The 20,531-nt window shown below is 38.3% G+C and overlaps 1 non-coding gene across 1 annotated transcript; it reads left to right on the plus strand.

Annotated features, from left to right (window-relative positions):
- Positions 1 to 3,814: 3,814 nt before the first annotated feature.
- Positions 3,815 to 3,921, plus strand: LOC121213205 (small nucleolar RNA R71). The gene has a single exon (XR_005908578.1). It is a non-coding gene; the product is annotated as a small nucleolar RNA R71 (small nucleolar RNA).
- The last annotated feature ends 16,610 nt before the right edge of the window (positions 3,922 to 20,531 follow it).

Raw genomic sequence — 20,531 nt, forward strand, 5'->3', positions numbered from 1 at the left:
TGGCGAAAGCAATGAAGTATGCTAAGTCGGTCACGTGTGCATTCGCCATGCATCATAAATAGTAGGCGTCGTGGGTGGTGACGACGCCGATGCTCTCTCTCCTTCCAGTCAAGGTGTATGCTAATATGGCATGGAGATATCGTAGAGAAGGGGGGAGAGCTGAGGCCTTCGAGCGGCTAGTGTCGTAGGTGGAAGAGAGTGGTGCCAAAGCCTTCCAGCACAAAGAAGGGGAGATGTAGACATTGTGTGGTAGTGCATCATGTCCTCCTCCTCCATAAACTCATCGGTGTAAAGTCCCAGAGCAACTCCAAACTCTGGGACACTCATCGAACGAACTAGACCGCCTAATCGGAAGTGAATGGTGCCTGGGTCGTCATTGTTCGTCATCACAACCTGTAAATGAAAAGTAGAGCATAATTCTAAAGTTAGCTCTAAATAAGTGGACTCGGTAATAGTGAAGAATCGTTCCCATGGGTCTGTGGACAGGAGGGCACGGATGGCGTCACTGAGCTGGACTTGCTCTACTATAGCCCAGTCGATGCAGCGACCTGTGGTGATGGGTCGTGCGCGTAGTATCTGAAATAGCTCCTCCTGCGAAGCTTGTGGAAATTCAAGGAACGGGTTCCGAACTTCGGCTGTAGCACGCATCGAGGAAGAATCTGGTCCCCTATGTCTCTTTGAGGATGGGACCGTGGCCTTCTTTCCTCTTGATGACGACATAATGTACATGAAAATATATAAGCATTGATAGAATCCAAGATACATCAGTAGTTAAGCAAGATGCCCAAAACTAGTATATGCTATTTAGTGGCTTAAATAATTCAAATATAGAAAATTCTAAGGCAAATTCTTTACTTGTCTAAAGCAAAATATTACAATATCTATGTAAAGCATGTAGAACACTAATGTAGCAATACAAATTGGAAAAATAAAGTTGAGAAAGTGAACCAAAGGCTACTGTATGGCGGCGCACGGGCGTGTTGATGTCGAGCACGGGCGTGTGACACGGGGGTATAGTCGTGTGGGGGGAAAATAGAGGGTATAGAGAGGGGAAAGTGGGGATTAATGCAAGGGGAATGGATTTCAGGGTGGTTTGAGGGTTGGGGAAGTGAGAATCTTGGGAATGGTGGCCGGAATAAGGATTAGGGAGTGGGAAGGAGGAGTTTTCGGCTAGGGTTTTGAAAGGGGGAAGAAGATGAACAGTGGTTTGTTTGTATAGGAGAGGGTCACACGGCCTAGGGCCACGCCCGTGTACTTTGAGGGTGAGCCCATGTTTTTTGAAATTTTCAATTTAGGTCGTGTCTGGCTACTGTCTCACGCCCATGTGTCTTGGGCGTGTGTGGCACACGGCTATGTCGCACGGCCATGCCTAGCTTTGTTCGCTTCTCCAACGCCCGTGTGTTATGGTAGCACGCTCGTATATTGTTGTACACGGCTGAATGGCACGGGCGTGTTGTACGCCCGTGTCGAAGAAACAGAATCGAGCCTTGTCCTGGCACCCCCATGGGTTTTCATTACCACGCTCGTGTGTTCCTATCAAGTTCACCCATAGCCATGTCGCACGGCCGTGGGGATTTATCGCACCCCGTGTTTTGGGGAAATCATGTCCCGCTTCAACACGGCCGTATCGCACGACCGTGTCTCTTCCCCTGTTTGGCCATGGCTTTAGGCACGCCTGTGTGCCTAGTCGTGTGTGCTGAAAAACTTTACAATTCAAAGATTAAGTTAATTGATTCGAAGTATGAGAAAATAAAAATAAAAATAAAGAAATCAAAATATGTTTGTACTCGGGTTGCCTCTCGAGAAGCACTTATTTATAGTCTAAGCTTGACTTACCTCTCCGTTGAATGATCATGGTGGTTCGAGGAGTTAATACTCCTCATTCTTGTTGTCAATTTTAAAATAAGGTTTTAAACGGGTGTTGTTTACCTTAAAAGTGCTGAACTTAGGATGACTCACCTTTACTGTACCAAACGAAAAAATACTAAGTATCGTAAGAGGGATTTCCTCATTTGGTGTGGTAGTGACAATGTGAGGATCAACGACATCTAGTAAGACTGTATCACCGACCTGAAGTTGATTAGGAGAGGTACCAGGCTTGTTTTTGCGTAGTTTCAGTTTATCATGTGTTTTCAGTTTGTGTTCTCGCCATTCGTCTAGCTCCTCTATCCGTAGTCTTCGTCCTTCATGGACGTCTTTGTTCTCTTTGTTCGAGGAAGTTCCTGCAAGGACGATTGAATATTAGTTTTATCATCGACAGTTTTTAGAGCATTATCTTGAGTCTTAGAGGTTTTGACTGAGTCGCGTGCTTGGAGTGTTACTGCGTCGTCACCTGCACGAAGTGTTAGCACTCCTGTGCCTACATTAATAATGGTTCTGGTAGTTGCTAAAAATGGTCGTCCTAAAATTAGAGGTACCTCATTATCCTCATCCATATCTAAGACAACGAAGTCTATTGGGTAAATAAATTTATCAATTTTAATGAGAACATCTTCAATAATACCTTTAGGAAATCTAACTATTTTGTCTGCCAATTGTATGCTCATCCTAGTCTGTTTGGGTTTACTGAGACCTAGTCGTTTAAACATTTTATATGGCATAACATTTATACTTGCCCTTAGATCAGCTAAAGCATTATTCACAGATAGACTACCAATTAAGCAAGGAATTGCAAAACTCCCTGGATCTTTCAATTTGTTAGGTAGCTCATTCTTTAGAATAGCTGTTCAGACTACATTGAGTTCCACATGTGATTTAGCGTCTAATTTCCTTTTTATTGCTTAGAAGTTCCTTTAAGAATTTTGCTGAGTTGGGCATCTGCGAAAGAACTTCAGTAAAGGGTAAGTTAATATGTAATTTCTTTAAGAGTTTGACAAACTTACCGAGTTGTTCTTTTGTTTTGTCTTTCGTCATCGCTTTAGGATATGGCACACGAGGTTCATGATTTGTACTTACTTGTTTGGGATCATTATTGTTTACCTCTTCTCGTCCTTTGTTCATCGCGTTGTCTTGCTGTATTTCTGGCTTAGGTGTAATGAATCCTTCCGTATCTTAAGTGCTAATTGCATTGAGGTGTTCCCTCTAATTAGGTTCAGTATTACTTGGTAGGCTACCGAACGACCCAATATTACTTGGTAGGCTACCTTGTGGTCGTTCGGAGATTAGTTTGGATAGTTGGCCTATCTGAGTTTCGAGTCCTTGGATCGATGCTTGATGATTCTTAAGTGCTATCTCGGTATTTTGGAAACGGGTTTCTAACACCGAGATGAATTTAGAAAGCATCTCTTCAAGGTTTGGTTTTTTCTCCTATTGATAAGGTGGTTGTTGAAAACCTTGAGGATTTTGTGGCTCTCCCTAGGAAAAATTTGGGTGGTTCCTCCAACTTGCATTATAAGTATTACTGTATGGGTTATTTTGAGATCAAAAGTTATTATTACCCATATAGTTGACTTGTTCCTCTTCGGTTGTGGGATTAAAGGATTGATAATCTGTATGCACACCTCCTCCGCTTGAGTCACACCTCATTACTGGATGTACCTGCGTAGAACCAAGAAAACTATCAATCTTTTTATTGAGAAGTTCTACCTGATCTGAGAGCATGGTGACTGAATCGATGTTATAGACGCCGATTGTTTTTGTTGGCTTTATGCACATAACTTGCCACTGATAGTTATTCAGTGACATCTCCTCTATAAATTCATATGCATCTTTTGGTGTTTTATTGTTGATGGTTCTGCTAGCAGCTACGTCAATCATTTGTCTTGTTGAGGGATTCACACCATTGTAGAACATTTGAACTTGCAGCCAAAGCGGTAACCCATGGTGAGGGCACCTTCTCAGTAAGTCCTTGTATCTCTCCCATGCATCGTAAAGTGTTTCTAAATCCATATGTACAAAAGAAGAGATATCATTACGCAATTTAGTGTTTTAGCCGGCGAAAAATATTTTAGTAAAAATTTCTCGGTCATTTGTTCCCAAGTAGTGATAGACACTCGTGGTAACAAGTTCAACCACTATTTAGCTTTGTTTCTCAATGAAAAGGGAAATAACTGAAGACGAATGACATCATCAGAAACGCCATTGATTTTGAATGTATCGCAAAATACAAGAAAATTTTCCAAGTGCGTGTTGGGATCCTCATCCTACAAACCATCAAACTGAACAAACTGCTGTATCATCTGAATTGTGTTAGGTTTTAGTTCGAAATTATTCACAGCAATAGCAGGTCTAACTATACTAGACTCAGTTCCTGTTAAAGAAGGTTTAGCATAATCGTATATTGTACGTGGAGTAGGATTTTGATTAGCTGCAATTGCAGGAGGCAACTGATCGCCTGGGTTTTCAGCCATCTCCTCGGTTGGGGTTTGAGTATTATCTTCTCGCTCGTTCTCCATGTAGCGTAAACTATGCCTTATTTCTCTTTGATTTTTACAAATTGTATGATCGATTTCTTCGTCAAAGAGTAATGGTCCTGATGGGTTTCTTCTAGTCATAAACTATAAAAACCTGCCAAGAGAGAGAAAAAAGTAAATTAATAAATAATATAATAAAATAAAATTGTAAGAAAAATAAATGGCTAAAGTAATAAAAATTTAGTGTTCCTAATATTTTAGTTCCTCGGCAACGGTGCCAAAAACTTGATCACGTGATTCGTAACAAGTAATAAATATTTATAATGAAGATCAAACCTAGACTAACTATTATCACAACGAAAAGGCAAGCGCACCTATCAAACAATAGTATAGTAATGACAAGACCGGGATATCGTACCCAAGGGAACCAAAAGTACTAGTAATAACTATCTTTTTATTATCTAGCCTAAGAATAAAAGGGTCTGTTTTAATTAACTAATTGTTTAAACTAATTAACTGATTTAATTAAAGCAAAGAGAAAATTTGGAAAAAGACTTGAAGAAAAGCAATTGATAAAGACGACACCCAAGGAGGAATCCACCTAGATTTCACTTGTTATCTGACTTTGAACCGGACGATTTATTCACTTGACTTGATCCGTGAGACTCCCTAACCTATGTTATTATCTCTTTCGAGACTAATAACGTCTAACCCTCAGTTGAATTAATCGAAATTTCTTTCTTAATTAAAACCCCTAGGGAAGCAGTAAATCACTCTATGGACTCTCATATTAGGTTTCACCCTAATCCGACAAAATCTCGTAACCCTATTTCTAGGCGTTCGATCAACTCCGCTTAATTATGCCAAATTTACTCTTAGGCAGGGTCTATTCCTCCTCTACATAAGCATATCAAATCATGAATTAATACCCGGAATATTAACTCAAGCATTAAGAACACATAATTAAGAACAAATCAAATATTTATCATACAGTTCAGATAATAATAACAAGATTCATCATAGGTTTTATCCCCCTTAGGTATCTAAGGGGTTTAGTTCATAATAAAATAAGAGTACATCTCAAGAGTATGAAAATAACAAAACATAAAGAAAACTCTAAAACCCTTAAAGGAATTCTGAGAGAGATCTTCAGTCTTGGAGTAGCTCTAGCTTTTGAGATGGATCGTCTGGCTTTCTTAAAGTAATTCCTGGCGTGTGGTTCTGTATTCTAGAAAAGTTTTGGAAAGAGCGGCCTCCTTCTAGGTCACACTTAGGGTGTTTATATAGGCTTTGGATTGACTTTCTTCTTCCCTAAGTACCCATTTCCGTGTAAAATACAACTCTTTGAAAAAGGGACACGCCCGTGTGCCATTGCCGTGTGAAGTGATTACTAGGCCGTGTTCAATCCATTAAATTACACACGGTCATGTGGGCTCACTGGCTAGGCCATGTGAATCGTGAAAACCTTGGTCGACACCCCTGAAGGACACGGGCGTGTGAGATGCCCGTGTGGCAAGGTTTAGGCCGTGTCATCTTCTCGATTTGGTCCGTTTTGTCCCTTTTTAGCTTGTTTTTGGCTCCTTTCGACTCTCGGTGCTCTCCTGAGTACAAAACATGAAATAACCGGATTAAGAGCACTAAAATCCACAAATCTAGTGATAAACATCCATAAAGATGCTAAGTATTTGGAGTATAAATATGTATAATTTGGCTTTTATCAGTAATCCTTAATACAAAGAGGATAATCTAGCATGTATAAAACCAATTAGATGAGGTTAACATGCAAAAGACCATTGAAAGTAGTCATTGGGCATATTTAGGCCCTGTTAAATACCATAGAAGTTCACAGATGTATGTGGATGTTGAGGGTGACCATTGGCTTAGATTGTAGCCTCTAAAAAGGTCTACACAAATAGACACATGGGCGTGTATCTAGGCTGTGTGTGACACACGATCAGTTCCATGGACGTGTGGTACGGCTGTGTGTTCCCTACACCTAAAATTTTTAGGTCAATATGCATGGTAATAAACATATGGGCAGAGACACGGTAGTGTGTCTCAACCATGTGGAGGACACAGCCTAGCACAAGGGCGTGTGTCTTGGCCGCGTGCCTCTAAATGCATGATTACGTCATAAACAGAATGCTCAGGTTTTTGGACACGAGCGATGACACGGGCGTGTCTAGGCTATGTGAAGGACACGGGCTAGAGACACGGGCGTGTGCTCAGCCATGTGAAAACCCCTATAGGTTCGAAATGGAAAATAAACTCAATTAATTCCACACGGGTAAGGGACACGGGCATGTCCCAAGCACACGGGCGCGTGCATTGCCTCCACACAGGCGTGTGAGGCTTAAACCTAGGAATTTTCCTAAGATATTCTATAGTTTTGGGTTTAGTCCCGAATCAATTTTAATGTATGTTTTGGACCTTGTAGGTCTATATTAGGGACACTATGATGTTGTTTGGGTGGTTTTAATTTAGAATGAAATTTTATAACCCTTATTTTCTGAAATGTCTGAGTATGAGTCCGGTAATGCCTTGTACTTTGTCCCCATCTCAGGTACGGGTAAGGGGTGTTACATTTAGTGGTATCAAAGCTACAGTTTAGTCGATTCTTGGACAACGTAGCATGTAATGAGTTTAGCTATACATTCCATTATACAAGTTATGATAGTGTGACATCTCCTAACCATTTTTAATTGTATTCGAATATAGTAAATGTCTTCTAATCAAGCTCAAGATGAGTCTGAGAGAGCTGAGAGCCATGCTCCAGCTTCTGTTCAGCGAGCTATTGCTAGTAGTAGTTGTAGAGGGCCTATGTATGAAAGCCGGGAAGAGGCAAGAGCTGCCTTCTTTGAGATGATGGATGAATGGTTTGGGGATTATTTGAGAAACCGGCCCAATATACCACGTCCTCCTTCGCCCCCTGCTCGGCCTGAGGGAGAAGTGGCACAAGGTATGGCACCCGTGAGAATTGGAAAAGCCCAGTGGAAAAACTTAGAAAATATGAGGCTGAAGAGTTTAGAGCTAAGGTTGATGATGATGCTGAACGAGCCGAGTTCTTGCTCGGGAACACTACGCAAGTTTTGGACGACTTGTCATGTACACCTAAGGAGTGTTTAAAGTGTGCTGTATATCTTCTAAAAGATAGTGCATATCACTGGTGGAAAACTGTATCTTTAGTGGTACCGAAGGAAGATATTATATGGAAGTTCTTCCAAACTGAGTTTAAAAAGAAATAAATCAGTCAAAGATTTTTAGGCTCAAAGGGAAAAGAATTCCTAGAAATCAGGCAAAGAAATAAGACCGTGTCAGAATATGAGAGGGAATTCGTAAGGTTAAGTTAATATGCCATGGAGTGGGTCCAATTGGAGACAGAAATGTGTAAGTGCTTCGAGGAACGCTTGAATGAGAAAATTAAGTTGTTGATCGGGATCCTTAAGGTACGAGAATTTACAGCACTGGCTGATCGAGCCAAGAAGGCCGAAGAGCTAAACAATGAAAGAAAGCAAGTAAAGAGAGAGGCTCGAATTTTGAATAAGAGATCTAGTGGCAGAACACACTCTTTTCCCACAAAGAAATAGAAAAGTCAACAAGAGCGCTTCACTACATAGGTGCGATATTCGGGCAGAACAAGAAGCTCTAAGCGTCACAACCTAAAATCTTCCTCCCCCAAGGTAACTAGTGTGGGAAGTGTGGATGATCAATAGCCGAGGTGTGAAAGCTGCAACAAATTCCACTTCGGCGAGTGTTGAAAGAGGAATGGTGCATGCTACAGATGTGGTTCTCTCGAGCACTTCCTTAAAGACTGCTCGGAACGAGTTGATAAAGAGGTGGATCTAGCCCCAAAGTCTAATGCTCCTAATTCCCGAGGTAGACCACCTCGATATCCTGAAAGTGAAAGTGGCAGTCGAAATGTTGCCAAGGGCACAACTACAAAATCAGAGACTCGAACCCCGGCGAGAACTTACGCGATATGCGCTAGAGACGAAGGCTCTGTTCCTAAAGTCATTACGGGTACATTCTCTCTTCATGATGTAACAGCCTGATTTAGGGCCAAAACGGAATAGTGGTTTCGAAACCATGAATCCGAGGTTGAAAGAAATTGTTTTGATTAAGTTTTAGTGTTTATATTATGATTTCATAATTGTGTGAAAATTTCGTTGTGAAATTTTATCGATTGGGTGTTTAATTTGATATTTAGGACTAAATTGAAATAGGTAAACAAAATGTGTGTTCTAGTTCATAAAGTACTTGATTGAAATGGGGGTTTTAAGTAGAGGTCCTTAAATGGAAATTAGACCATTATACTTTATATGGACAAAAATTAGGACATGGATGGAATTTTAAGAAAGTTTAGTAGTAAGGGCATTTTGGTCATTTGCATATTAAATGAAATAAAATGGGAAAAATAACACAAAAATGTGTTCATCTTCATTCAAGCTTGGCCAAAACTTACATGTTCTCCATAGCTAGGGTTTTTCCCAAGCTTTCAAGCTCAATAGTAAGTGCATTCAAGCCCCGTTTTTAATGTTCTTTACAGTTTTGAAATCCTCGTAGCTCGGTCTACCTATTTCTACCATTATTTCGAGCTAGGGTTTATGTTTAAAATTTTACCCATGAATGATATGCATGTATTTTGATGTTTGATGGTAGAATATGAATGTTTGAAGTTAGGAGAACGATCTTTTCTAAGCGATTTTTAGCGAAAACGAGCAAAACGACATAATCGGTAAAAATACCTATTGTTCATAACTATGTGTTAGAGAGAATTTGATGTTGTCATAGAAGGGAAAATGATCAGCATGTCATAAAACATAATAATAAGGGCTGAAATTAAATTCCCGAGCCTAGGGGCAAAATCGTAATTTTGTAAAAGTTAGGGGGCAAATATGTAATTTTCCATAATGTGATTTTGGATTGAAATAAATAGTATGAGTGTTAAATGAGCTAAATGTGTTGTTATAGATCAAGGAAGGCGTGGAATCGATCTCGAATGGGGGAAAGAAAAGGTTTTGGACTAAATTGCAAAGTTTCTATATTTTGCACCGAGGTAAGTTTGTACGTAAATAATACATTAACTTCATTTACATTTTTATATTTCAGCCTATTATATGTATTTTAGCTAATTTTGAAACATAAATCGACTATTGGAGGAATGGAAATAAGTAATAGAGAGAGAAATCCCGGTTGAACATTCGGAAAGATTGAATAATATAGATGGAGCATAGCTAGGTCACATGTATGGTGCTGAGTGCACATCATGTGTACAAGAGAGCTACAAGACATTATGATGTAGCTAGGTTGCATGGGTGATACTATGTGTACACCATGTAGACAAGAGAGCTACGAGATAAATTGGCTAGGTCACATGGGTGGTACTAAGTGTTCACCATGTGTACAAGAGAGCCGAATTATATGAAATATGATAGTGGGGCAGTGTGCTGAAACCATCAAGTATCAAGGATTGATCCGAATTGTTCAGCGGGATAATTTTACGGTGGCATTGTAATCATGGACTTATACTTGTGATATATGAAATGTGTTGAAAATGAATTGTAATATGTATGCTAAGTGAGGTTAATATAAAGAAAGTGTGAAAGAGTGAATTTGCAATAATACTGTTTTGGATAGTAGCAGTGACATGAATTTGAAAAATCACCAAAAATAGTATAAATTTAATTAGAGGCTGAATGAGATATGAATTTAAATATCAATGAGTCTATTTTCATATAAAAGAAACAGAGCAAGCAAAGGAACTCTATATTTTGAGATATTTATATTTGTATGTGACTTGTGTAGATTGACTATGTGATCCCCTATTCTGACTTTGATAAATCATTAAAAATTGTACAAAAATAATTAAGAAATATAGTTTATATTTCTAGATTCCTTATTGAGTCTAGTTTTAAATGAAACATGTTCCATGGCTATTTGAATTATGTACTGGGAGAAATTTAACTCGTAGTGAATAGAGGTCAGATCAGTCGAGCTGTATAACAGGGGAAACTTTAACTAATAAACTGTACTAATTGGCTGGACCAAAAATTCTAGAAAAACATTAGTAAGAAGTTATATGAATCTACCTTCAGGAAAATTTTACGGATTTGAATTTTGAGTTTTGTAACTCGTGTTATGATTTATTTAGTGAACATGACGCAGGAGAGACAACTCAATCAAAGTGGAGTAAATATTGAAATTAAAAATAGATACACTTGAGTTAATGTGTAAACATATTAGATTCTTTAATTATTATTTATATACTTACTTACTAAGCTATATAAGCTTACTTTCTTTTCTCTCTTTTGTCTTATAGTATCGTCCGACATTGCTCGGGAGTTAAGGATCGTTGAAGATCTACCACACTATCAATACTTTTGGGTATTTGAACTAAACATTTCTTTTGAATTATGGCATGTATAGTAGGCTTCGTTATTTTGTTACGTGTCATAATTGCCTAGGTTTAAAATATTGGCTACATTATTTAACCAAATTATTTTGTATAAGCCATTGAAGTTGGCTAATATTGTTCAAGGCTTATGTTATAATGATACATTATCTATTTGGATGACATATTTCTATTTCGATTTCGTTTAATGATATATATTATGAGCTGGTAATACCTCGTACCCTGTTTCGATATGGAACACGGGTAAGGGGCGTTACATTTAGTGGTATCAGAGCTATGGTTTAGTCGGTTCTCGGACTAATATAGTGTGTGTAAAAGTCTAGCTATACATGCCATAAATATACTGTGATAGTGTGGTGACTCCTAATTATTCTAAACTGTGTTTTGTTTTAATATAGTAATGGATCCTGATGGAACTGCGGCTGATGATGCTGCTAGTAATGCGCCGGCTCCCGCACAAGGGACCGCGCCTGTAGAAAGTAGACCTAAGACATTGAGACAGGGAGATGAGGCTCGAGATGCCTTTCTCCAAATGATGAACAATTGGTATACTGAGTTTATTCGAGCAAACCCAAATGCTCAACCTCCTCCACCCCCTCCCATACCTCAGACGGTTCCTGTAGCTGCTCAAGGCATAGATTTGGTAAGAATGAACAAGCCTCCGGTTGACAAGATTCGAAAACAAGGGGCCGAAGAGTTTAGAGCAAAGATCAATGATGATCCTGAGAAAGCAAAGTTTTGGCTTGAAAATTCTACCCGTGTATTTGATGAGCTCTCATGTACACCAGAGGAGTGCTTAAAGTGTGTTGTATCACTTTTGAGAGATTCAGCCTACCACTGGTGGAAGACTTTGGTAGCAGTGGTGCCAAAAGAAAGGGTTACTTGGGATTTCTTCCAGGAAGAATTCAGAAAGAAATACATAAGTCAGCGATTTATTGATCAAAAACGGAAGGAGTTCCTTGAATTGAAGCAGGACAAGATGTCTGTGGCAAAGTATGAACGCGAACTTGTAAGGTTCAGCAAGTATGTCCAGGAATGTGTGTCCATCGAGGCCATTATGTGTAAAAGGTTTGAGGATGGGCTAAATGAGGACTTTAAAGTGCTTGTGGGAATTTTAGAGCTGAAAGAATTTGTAGTATTAGTTGACCGAGCTCTTAAAGCCGAAGAATTGAACAAAGAAAGAAGAAAAGCTACTATTGAGGCTCGAGATGTCAGAAAGAGGCCGATAAGCAAGTCATTTCAATCTCAATCAAAGAGGTCCAAAGAGACAAACCCTCGAATGACAGTTTCAGCTGGGGATTCACACAAAGATCGTGGTAGGGCATATTCGGGGTCTAAAGCTCAAGCTACTTCAGTGGCAAGTGCGGGTAATGTGTAATCTAGAAAGCCTGATTGTCAGCAATGTGGCAAGCAACATTTTGGTGAGTGTTGGGGAAACAAGTGAGATTATTTCAAGTGTGGTTCTCACGAGCATTTTATCAGAGACTGTCCGGAGAAAGTTAAAGAAGAAAAATTTCATAGTGCTAGACAGAGTACTACTGCTAGCAGAGGTAGACCGCCGAGAAATACTGGAGGTGGAGCTAGCAGTAAAATTGAAATGAAAGATTCAGCAGTGAGATCAAAAGCTAGAGCGCCTGCTAGAGCTTATGCCATACGTGCCCGAGAGGATGCATCATCTCCCGATGTGATTACTGGTACATTTTCTCTATATGATGATATTGTTATTGCATTGATTGATCTCGGGTCTACTCATTCCTATGTTTGTATGAATTTAGCATCTAATAAAAAGTTGCCTGTTGAGTTTACTAAATTTACGATTAAAGTGTCGAACCCCATAGGCCAATATGTGCTAGTTATAAGGTTTGCAAGAATTGCCCATTAATGATTCAAGGTCACCGTTTTCCGGCTAATCTGATGTTGTTACCATTTGATGAGTTTGACGTTATTTTGGGAATGGATTGGTTGACATTGTATGATGCCAAGGTAGATTGTAAACAGAAAACACTAGAGTTGAAATGTGAAAACGGTGAAACTTTGTGGGTTGAAACAGATGAATCAAATAAATTGCCTATGGCGATTTCGCACATGTCTGCATAGAAATACATGAGGAAAGGATGTGAAGCTTATCTGGCCTATTTAATGAATACTGAGCTGTCTGAATTGAAACTTGAATCAGTACCGATAGTCTGTGAATTTCCAAATGTATTTCTAGAGGAATTGCCTAGATTGCCTCCGAACAGAGAGATAGAGATTGCCTCCGAATCAGTACCGATTGCTCCATATAGAATGGCTCCGACTAAATTAAAAGAATTGAAGGCTCTGTTGCAAGAGTTAACAGACAAGGGATTTGTGAGACCGAGTTTCTCTCCCTGGGTTGCTCCCGTATTGTTCGTAAAGAAGAAAGATGGCTCAATGAGGCTTTGCATTGATTACCGTCAGCTCAACAAGGTGACTATAAAGAACAAGTACCCGTTGCTGAGGATTGATGATTTATTCGATTAGTTAAAGGGGGCCACAGTGTTTTCAAAGATCGATTTGAGGTCCGGTTACTACCAGTTGAGAGTTAAGGAGTCGGATGTACCGAAAACTGCCTTTAGGACAAGGTATGGACATTATGAGTTCCTTGTGATGCCTTTCGGCCTAACAAATGCTCCAGCTATATTTATGGACTTGATGAACTGAATCTTTCGGCCATATTTAGATAAGTTTGTAGTAGTGTTTATAGATGACATTCTAATTTATTCTCGAGATGAGTCTAAGTATGCCGAACACTTGAGAACCATATTGCAGATCTTGAGAGAAAAGAAATTGTTTGCTAAGTTTAGTAAAAGTGAGTTTTGGCTTCGTGAAGTCGGATTTTTGGGACATATAGTCTCAGGTGATGGTATTCAGGTGGATCCGAGCAAGATTTCCGCGATTGTTGATTGGAAAATGCCAAAGAATGTATCCAAGGTTAGAAGCTTTTTAGGCTTGGCCGGGTATTATAGACGTTTTTTCGAGGGATTTTCGATGATTGCCTCTCCTATGACTAAGTTGCTACAAAAGAATGTTAAGTTTGAATGGACTGATAAATGTCAGCAGAGCTTTGAAAAGCTGAAAGCACGATTGACTGAAGCACCAATTTTAGTACAGCCCGAGCCAGGAAAGGAGTTCGTAATTTATAGTGATGCATCATTGACAGGCCTTGGATGTGTACTAATGCAAGAGGGTAAAGTGGTAGCTTATGCCTCGAGACAGTTAAAACCGCATGAGAAGAACTATCCTACACATGATTTGGAATTGGCCACTATTGTCTTTGCTTGAAGATTTGGCGACATTATTTGTATGGTGAAAAATGTCGAATTTTTACGATCACAAAAGTTTGAAGTATTTGATGAATCAAAAGGATTTGAATCTGCGATAGCAGAGATGGCTTGAATTATTGAAGGATTATGAGTTAATGATTGATTATCATCCGGGAAAAGTGAATGTAGTTGCTGACGCTTTGAGCAGGAAATCTCTTTTTACTTTGAGAGCCATGAATACGGGGTTAGCATTGTCTGATGATGGGTCAATCTTAGCAGAGATGAGGGCTAAATCGTTATTTCTCCAGCTAATTTGTGATGCTCAAAAGAACGATAGTGAGTTGCGAACCAAGAGAACTCAGTGCGAATCGGGTTACGACTCAGATTTTCGAGTTGGACCGGATGACTGTTTGATGTTTTGAGACAGGATATGTGTACCGAAAAATGATGAATTGATTCAGAAAATATTACATGAGGCACACTGTGGTTGTTTGTCGGTTCACCCTGGTAGCAAAAAAATGTATAATGATTTAAAAAAGTTATATTGGTGGCCAGGCATGAAAAGGGAAATTTCTGAATTTGTAACCAAGTGTTTGATCTGTCAACAAGTAAAAGCTGAGCATCAAGTGCCTTCAGGATTACTCCAACCGGTAATGGTGCCTGAGTGGAGATGGGATAGGATTACCATGGATTTTGTAATCGGTTTGCCTCTGACTCCTAAAAAGAAGGATGTTGTCTGGGTAGTGGTTGATAGGTTAACAAAGTCGGCTCACTTTATACCGGTACGTACCGATTACTCACTTGATAAATTAGATGAATTATATATTGCTGAAATTGTGAGGTTGCACGGGGTACCTGTGTCTATAATATCAGATAGAGATCCGAGGTTTACCTCGAGATTCTGGAAAAAGTTACAAGAAGCTTTGGGTACAAAATTAAACTTTAGTACCGCATTTCATCCACAAATAGATGGTCAGTCAGAAAGAGTAATCCAAGTACTCGAAGATATGCTTAGATGCTGTGTTTTAGAATTTGAAGGCAGTTGGGAGAAATATCTATCTTTGGTTGAATTTGCCTACAATAACAGTTTTCAGTCAAGTATACAGATGACACCGTACGAAGCCTTGTATGGTCGTAAGTGTCGGACTCCTTTATATTGGACCGAACTTAGTGAGAAACAGATTCACGGAGTTGATCTAGTTAAAGAAACCAAAGAGAAAGTAAAAGTAATTCGTGATTGCTTGAAAGCTGCTTCAGATCGACAAAAGTCATATGCAAATTTAAAAAGAAAAGAGATTGAATTCCAGGTAGGTGATAAAGTGTTCTTGAAGGTGTCACCATGCAAGAAGATTTTGAGATTTAGCCGAAAAGGCAAGTTGAGTCCGCGTTTTATTGGGCCGTACGAGATTACTGAGAGAATTGGACCAGTGGCATATCGGTTGGCCTTACCGGCAGAGTTAGAAAGAATTCATAACGTGTTTCATGTATCAATGTTGCGACATTATCGTTCTGATCCTTCACATGGGATTTCTCCAACAGAAATTGAGATTCGATCGGACTTGACCTATGATGAGGAACCGATTAAGATTTTGGCTCTAGAAGTAAAACAGTTGAGAAAGAAAAGTATAGCTTTAGTGAAAGTGTTATGGAAAATACATGGAGTAGAAGAAGCTACGTGGGAACCAGAGGAAGCCATGAGAAAATAGTACCCAAATCTCTTTACCGGTAAGATTTTCAAAGACGAAAATCCCTAAAGGGGGGAGAGTTGTAACAGCTCGATTTAGGGCCAAAACAGAATAGTGATTTTGAAACCAGGAATCCGAGGTTGAAAGAATTTATTTTGATTAAGTTTTAGTGTTTATATTATGATTTCATAATTGTGTGAAAATTTCGTTGCGAAATTTTATCGATTGGGTGTTTAATTTGATATTTAGGACTAAATTGAAATAGGTAAAAAAATGTGTGTTCTAGTTCATAAAGTACTTGATTGAAATGGGGGTTTTAAGTAGAGGTCCTTAAATGACAATTAGACCATTATACTTTATATGGACAAAAATTAGGACATGGATGGAATTTTAAGAAAGTTTAGTAGTAAGGGCATTTTGGTCATTTGTATATTAAATGAAATAAAATGGGAAAAATAACACAAAAATGTGTTCATCTTCATTCAAGCTTGGCCGAAACTTACATGTTCTCCATAGCTAGGGTTTTTCCCAAGCTTTCAAGCTCAATAGTAAGTGCATTCAAGCCCCGTTTTTAATGTTCTTTACATTTTTAAAATCCTCGTAGCTCGGTCTACCTATTTCTACCCTTATTTCGAGCTAGGGTTTATGTTTAAAATTTTACCCATGAATGATATTCATGTATTTTGATGTTTGATGGTAGAATATGAATGTTTGAAGTTAGGAGAACGATCTTTTCTAAGCAATTTTTAGCGAAAACAAGCAAAATGACATAATCGGTAAAAATACCTATTGTTCACAACTATGTGTTAGAGTGAGAATTTGATGTTGTCATAGAAGGGAAAAATGATCAGCGTGTCATAAAACATAATAATAGGGGCTGAAATTAAATTCTCGAGCCTAGGGGCAAAATCATAATTTTGTAAAAGTTAGGGGGCAAATATGTAATTTTCCGTAATGTGATTTTGGATTGAAATAAATAGTATGAGTGCTAAACGAGCTAAATGTGTTGTTATAGATCAAGAAAGGCGTGGAATCGATCTCGAACGAGGGAAGGAAAAGGTTTTGGACTAAATTGCAAAATTTCTATATTTTGCACCGAGGTAAGTTTGTATGTAAATAATACATTAACTTCATTTACATTTTTATATTTTAGCCTATTATATGTATTTTAGCTAATTTTGAAACATAAATCAACTATTGGAGGAATGGTAATAAGTAATAGAGAGAGAAATCCCGATTGAACATTCAGAAAGATTGAATAATATAGATGGAGCGTAGCTAGGTCACATGTATGGTGTTGAGTGCACATCCTGTGTACAAGAGAGCTACGAGACATTATGATGTAGCTAGGTTGCATGGGTGATACTATATGTACACCATGTAGACAAGAGAGCTACGGGATATATATAGCTAGGTCGCATGTGTGGTTCTAGGTGAAGGACACCATGTAGACAAGAGAGCTACGAGATAAATTGGCTAGGTCACGTGGGTGGTACTAAGTGTTCACCATGTGTACAAGAGAGCCGAATTATATGAAATATGATAGTGGGGCAGTGTGCTGAAACCATCAAGTATTGAAGATTGATCCAAATTGTTCAACGGGATAATTTTACGGTGGCATTGTAATCATGGACTTATACTTGTGATGTATGAAAGGTGGTGAAAATGAATTGTGATATGTATGCTAAGTGAGGTTAATACAAAGAAAGTGTGAAAGAGTGAATTTGCAATAATACTGTTTGGACAGTAGCAGTGACGTGACTTTGAAAAATCACCAAAAATAGTATAGATTTAATTAGAGGTTGAATGAGATATGAAATTAAAGCTCAATGAGTCTATTTTCATATAAAAGAAACAGAGCAAGCAAAGGAACTCTATATTTTTAGATATTTATATTTGTATGTGACTTGTTCAGATTGACTATGTGATCCCTTGTTCTGACTTTGATAAATCATTAAAAATTGTACAAAACTAATTAAGAAATATAGTTTATATTTCTAGATTCCTTATTGAGTCTAGTTTTAAATGAAACATGTTTCTTGGCTGTTTTAATTGTGTACTGGGAGAAATTCAACTCATAGTCAATAGAGGTCAGATTAGTCGAGCTGTATAATAGGGGAAACTTTAACTAATAAACTGTACTAATTGGCTGGAGAAAAAAATCTAGAAAAACATTAGTAAGAAGTTATATGAATCTAGTTTCAGGAAAAGTTTACAGATTTGAATTTCGAGTTTTTTAACTCGAGTTATGATTTATTTAATGAACATGATGCAGGAGAGACAGCTCAATCAAAGTGGAGTAAATATTGAAATTAAAAGTAGATACACTTGAGTTAATGTGTAAACATATTAGATTCTTTAATTATTATTTATATACTTACTTACTAAGCTATATAAGCTTACTTTCTTTTCTCTCTTTTGTCTTATAGTGTCGTCCGGCATTGCTCGGGAGTTAAGGATCGTTGAAGATCTGCCACACTATCAATACTTTTGGGTATTTGAACTAAACATTTCTTTTGAATTATGGCATGTATAGTAGGCTTCGTTATTTTGTTACGTGTCATAATTGCCTAGGTTTAAAATATTGGCTACATTATTTAACCAAATTATTTTGTATAAGCCATTGAAGTTGGCTAATATTGTTCAAGACATATGTTATAATGATACATTATCTATTTGGATGACATATTTCTATTTCGGTTTCATTTAATGATATATATTATAATCTGGTAATACCTCGTAGCCTATTTCGATGTGGAACACGGGTAAGGGGCGTTACACATGATGTACATATTATTGCCTTAATTGACCCAGGATTGACCCATTCGTAAATTTTCATGAAATTGGTGTCTAGCATGAATATGTTTGTAGAACCTACGGAGTTTGTGATTAAGGTGTCAAACCCTCTAGGCAAGTTAGTCCTAGTTAATAAAGTCTGTAAGAATTGTCCCTTGACGACTCAAGGTCATTTTTTTCCGGCTAACCTTATGTTATTTCCATTCGATGAGTTTGATGTAATACTTGGCATTGATTGGTTAGCTGTGCATGATGTGATTGTAAATTGTGGTAGCAAGTATATTGAATTGAAATGCTCAGATGGTGAGATTCTCCAGATTTATTCAAGCGAGTTGGATACTCCGCCGGTTGTGATTACCTCAATGATGGATGAAATGTATATGAGAAAAAGATATGAAACTTACCTTTCTTTTGTACTGAATACTAAAGAATTAGAGTTGAATATCGAGTCGGTACCAATAGTGGCTGAATATGCGGATGTGTTCCCGTAAGTGTTGCGTGGGTTGCCCTCTGTTAGGGAAGTAGAGTTTGGTATTGAGCTGGTGCCTGGGATAGCTCCTATTTCTATTGCTCCGTATAGGATGGCGCCAACCGAACTGAAAGGGTTAAAAGCATAGTTGCAAGAATTGACGGATAAAGGTTTTGCGAGACCGAGCTTTTCGCCTTAGGGTGCTCCAGTATTATTTGTAAAGAAGAAAGATGGTTCGATGAGGCTGTGTATAGACTACCGACAACTCAACAAGGTAACCATCATGAACAAGTATCCGTTGCCAAGAATCGATGACTTGTTTGATCAATTGAGGGGAGCCACTGTGTTTTCTAAGATAGATCTGAGATCCGGTTACTTGCAGTTGTGAGTAAAAGAGTCAAATGTACCTAAGACTACTTTCAGAACGAGGTACGACCATTATGAATTTCTTGTGATGCCTTTTTTTGATAAATGCACCGGCTGTATTTATGGACTTGATGAATAGGATATTTCGGTCATACTTAGACAAGTTTGTTGTTGTGTTTATTGATGATATCCTGGTTTATTCCAAGGATAAGACTGAGCATGCGGAACATCTAAGAACAGTTTTACAGATCTTATGGGACAAACAGTTGTATGCTAAATTTAGCAAGAGTGAGTTTTGGCTCCGAGAGGTTGGATTTCTCGGTCACATTGTGTCGAGTGATGGCATCCGAGTTGATCCAAATAAGATATCTGCTATTGTTGAATGGAAGCCGCCGAAGAACGTAATTGAGGTTAGAAGCATTTTTTGCTTAGCCAGTTACTATTGTCGCTTCGTGAAAGGGTTTTCAATGATTACGACTCCTTTGACGAGATTATTGAGAAAGTTGGACCGTTAGCCTACCGCTTAGCACTGCCATCCGAATTAGAAATGATTCACGATGTATTCCATGTATCTATGTTGCGTAGATATAGATTGGACCCCTCTCATGTGATCTCACTGACGGTGGTTGGGATTAGACCGGACATGACCTAAGGTGAAGAACCGGTTAAGATTTTGGCTCGAGAAGTCAAACAGTTAAGGAACAAGAATATAACCTTGGTGAATGTTTTATATCATAGACACGGGGTGGAAGAGGCCATATGGGAACCTAAAGAAGCCATGAGAAGTCAATATCCGAACCTGTTTACTGGTAAGACTTTTGAGGACAAAAGTCCCTAATAGAGGGAGAAATATAACATCCCAAAATAGGGCCTAGTCAAAATTGTGGTTTTTGGACCACGAATCTGACATTAAAATATTTGTTTTATGATTATTATGAGTTCTAGGATATGAAAATAAGCATGTGTTAAAGTTTCATGAAGAAATTCTAACCCTAAGGTGTGCTAATATAAATTAGGGACCAAATTGAATAAATTGAAAAACTTGGGTTCTAGAAGCAATTTGCATGAAATTGCTTTGAATTATAAATTATAAGGTCTTAAATAGAAAATTTCCCAAATCCTAAGTTTTTGGACAAAAATGGGCATACATAGAAAAATTTGGAAGTT

The sequence above is a fragment of the Gossypium hirsutum genome, chromosome A13, assembly GCF_007990345.1.
Source record: "Gossypium hirsutum isolate 1008001.06 chromosome A13, Gossypium_hirsutum_v2.1, whole genome shotgun sequence".
Lineage (NCBI taxonomy): Eukaryota > Viridiplantae > Streptophyta > Magnoliopsida > Malvales > Malvaceae > Gossypium > Gossypium hirsutum.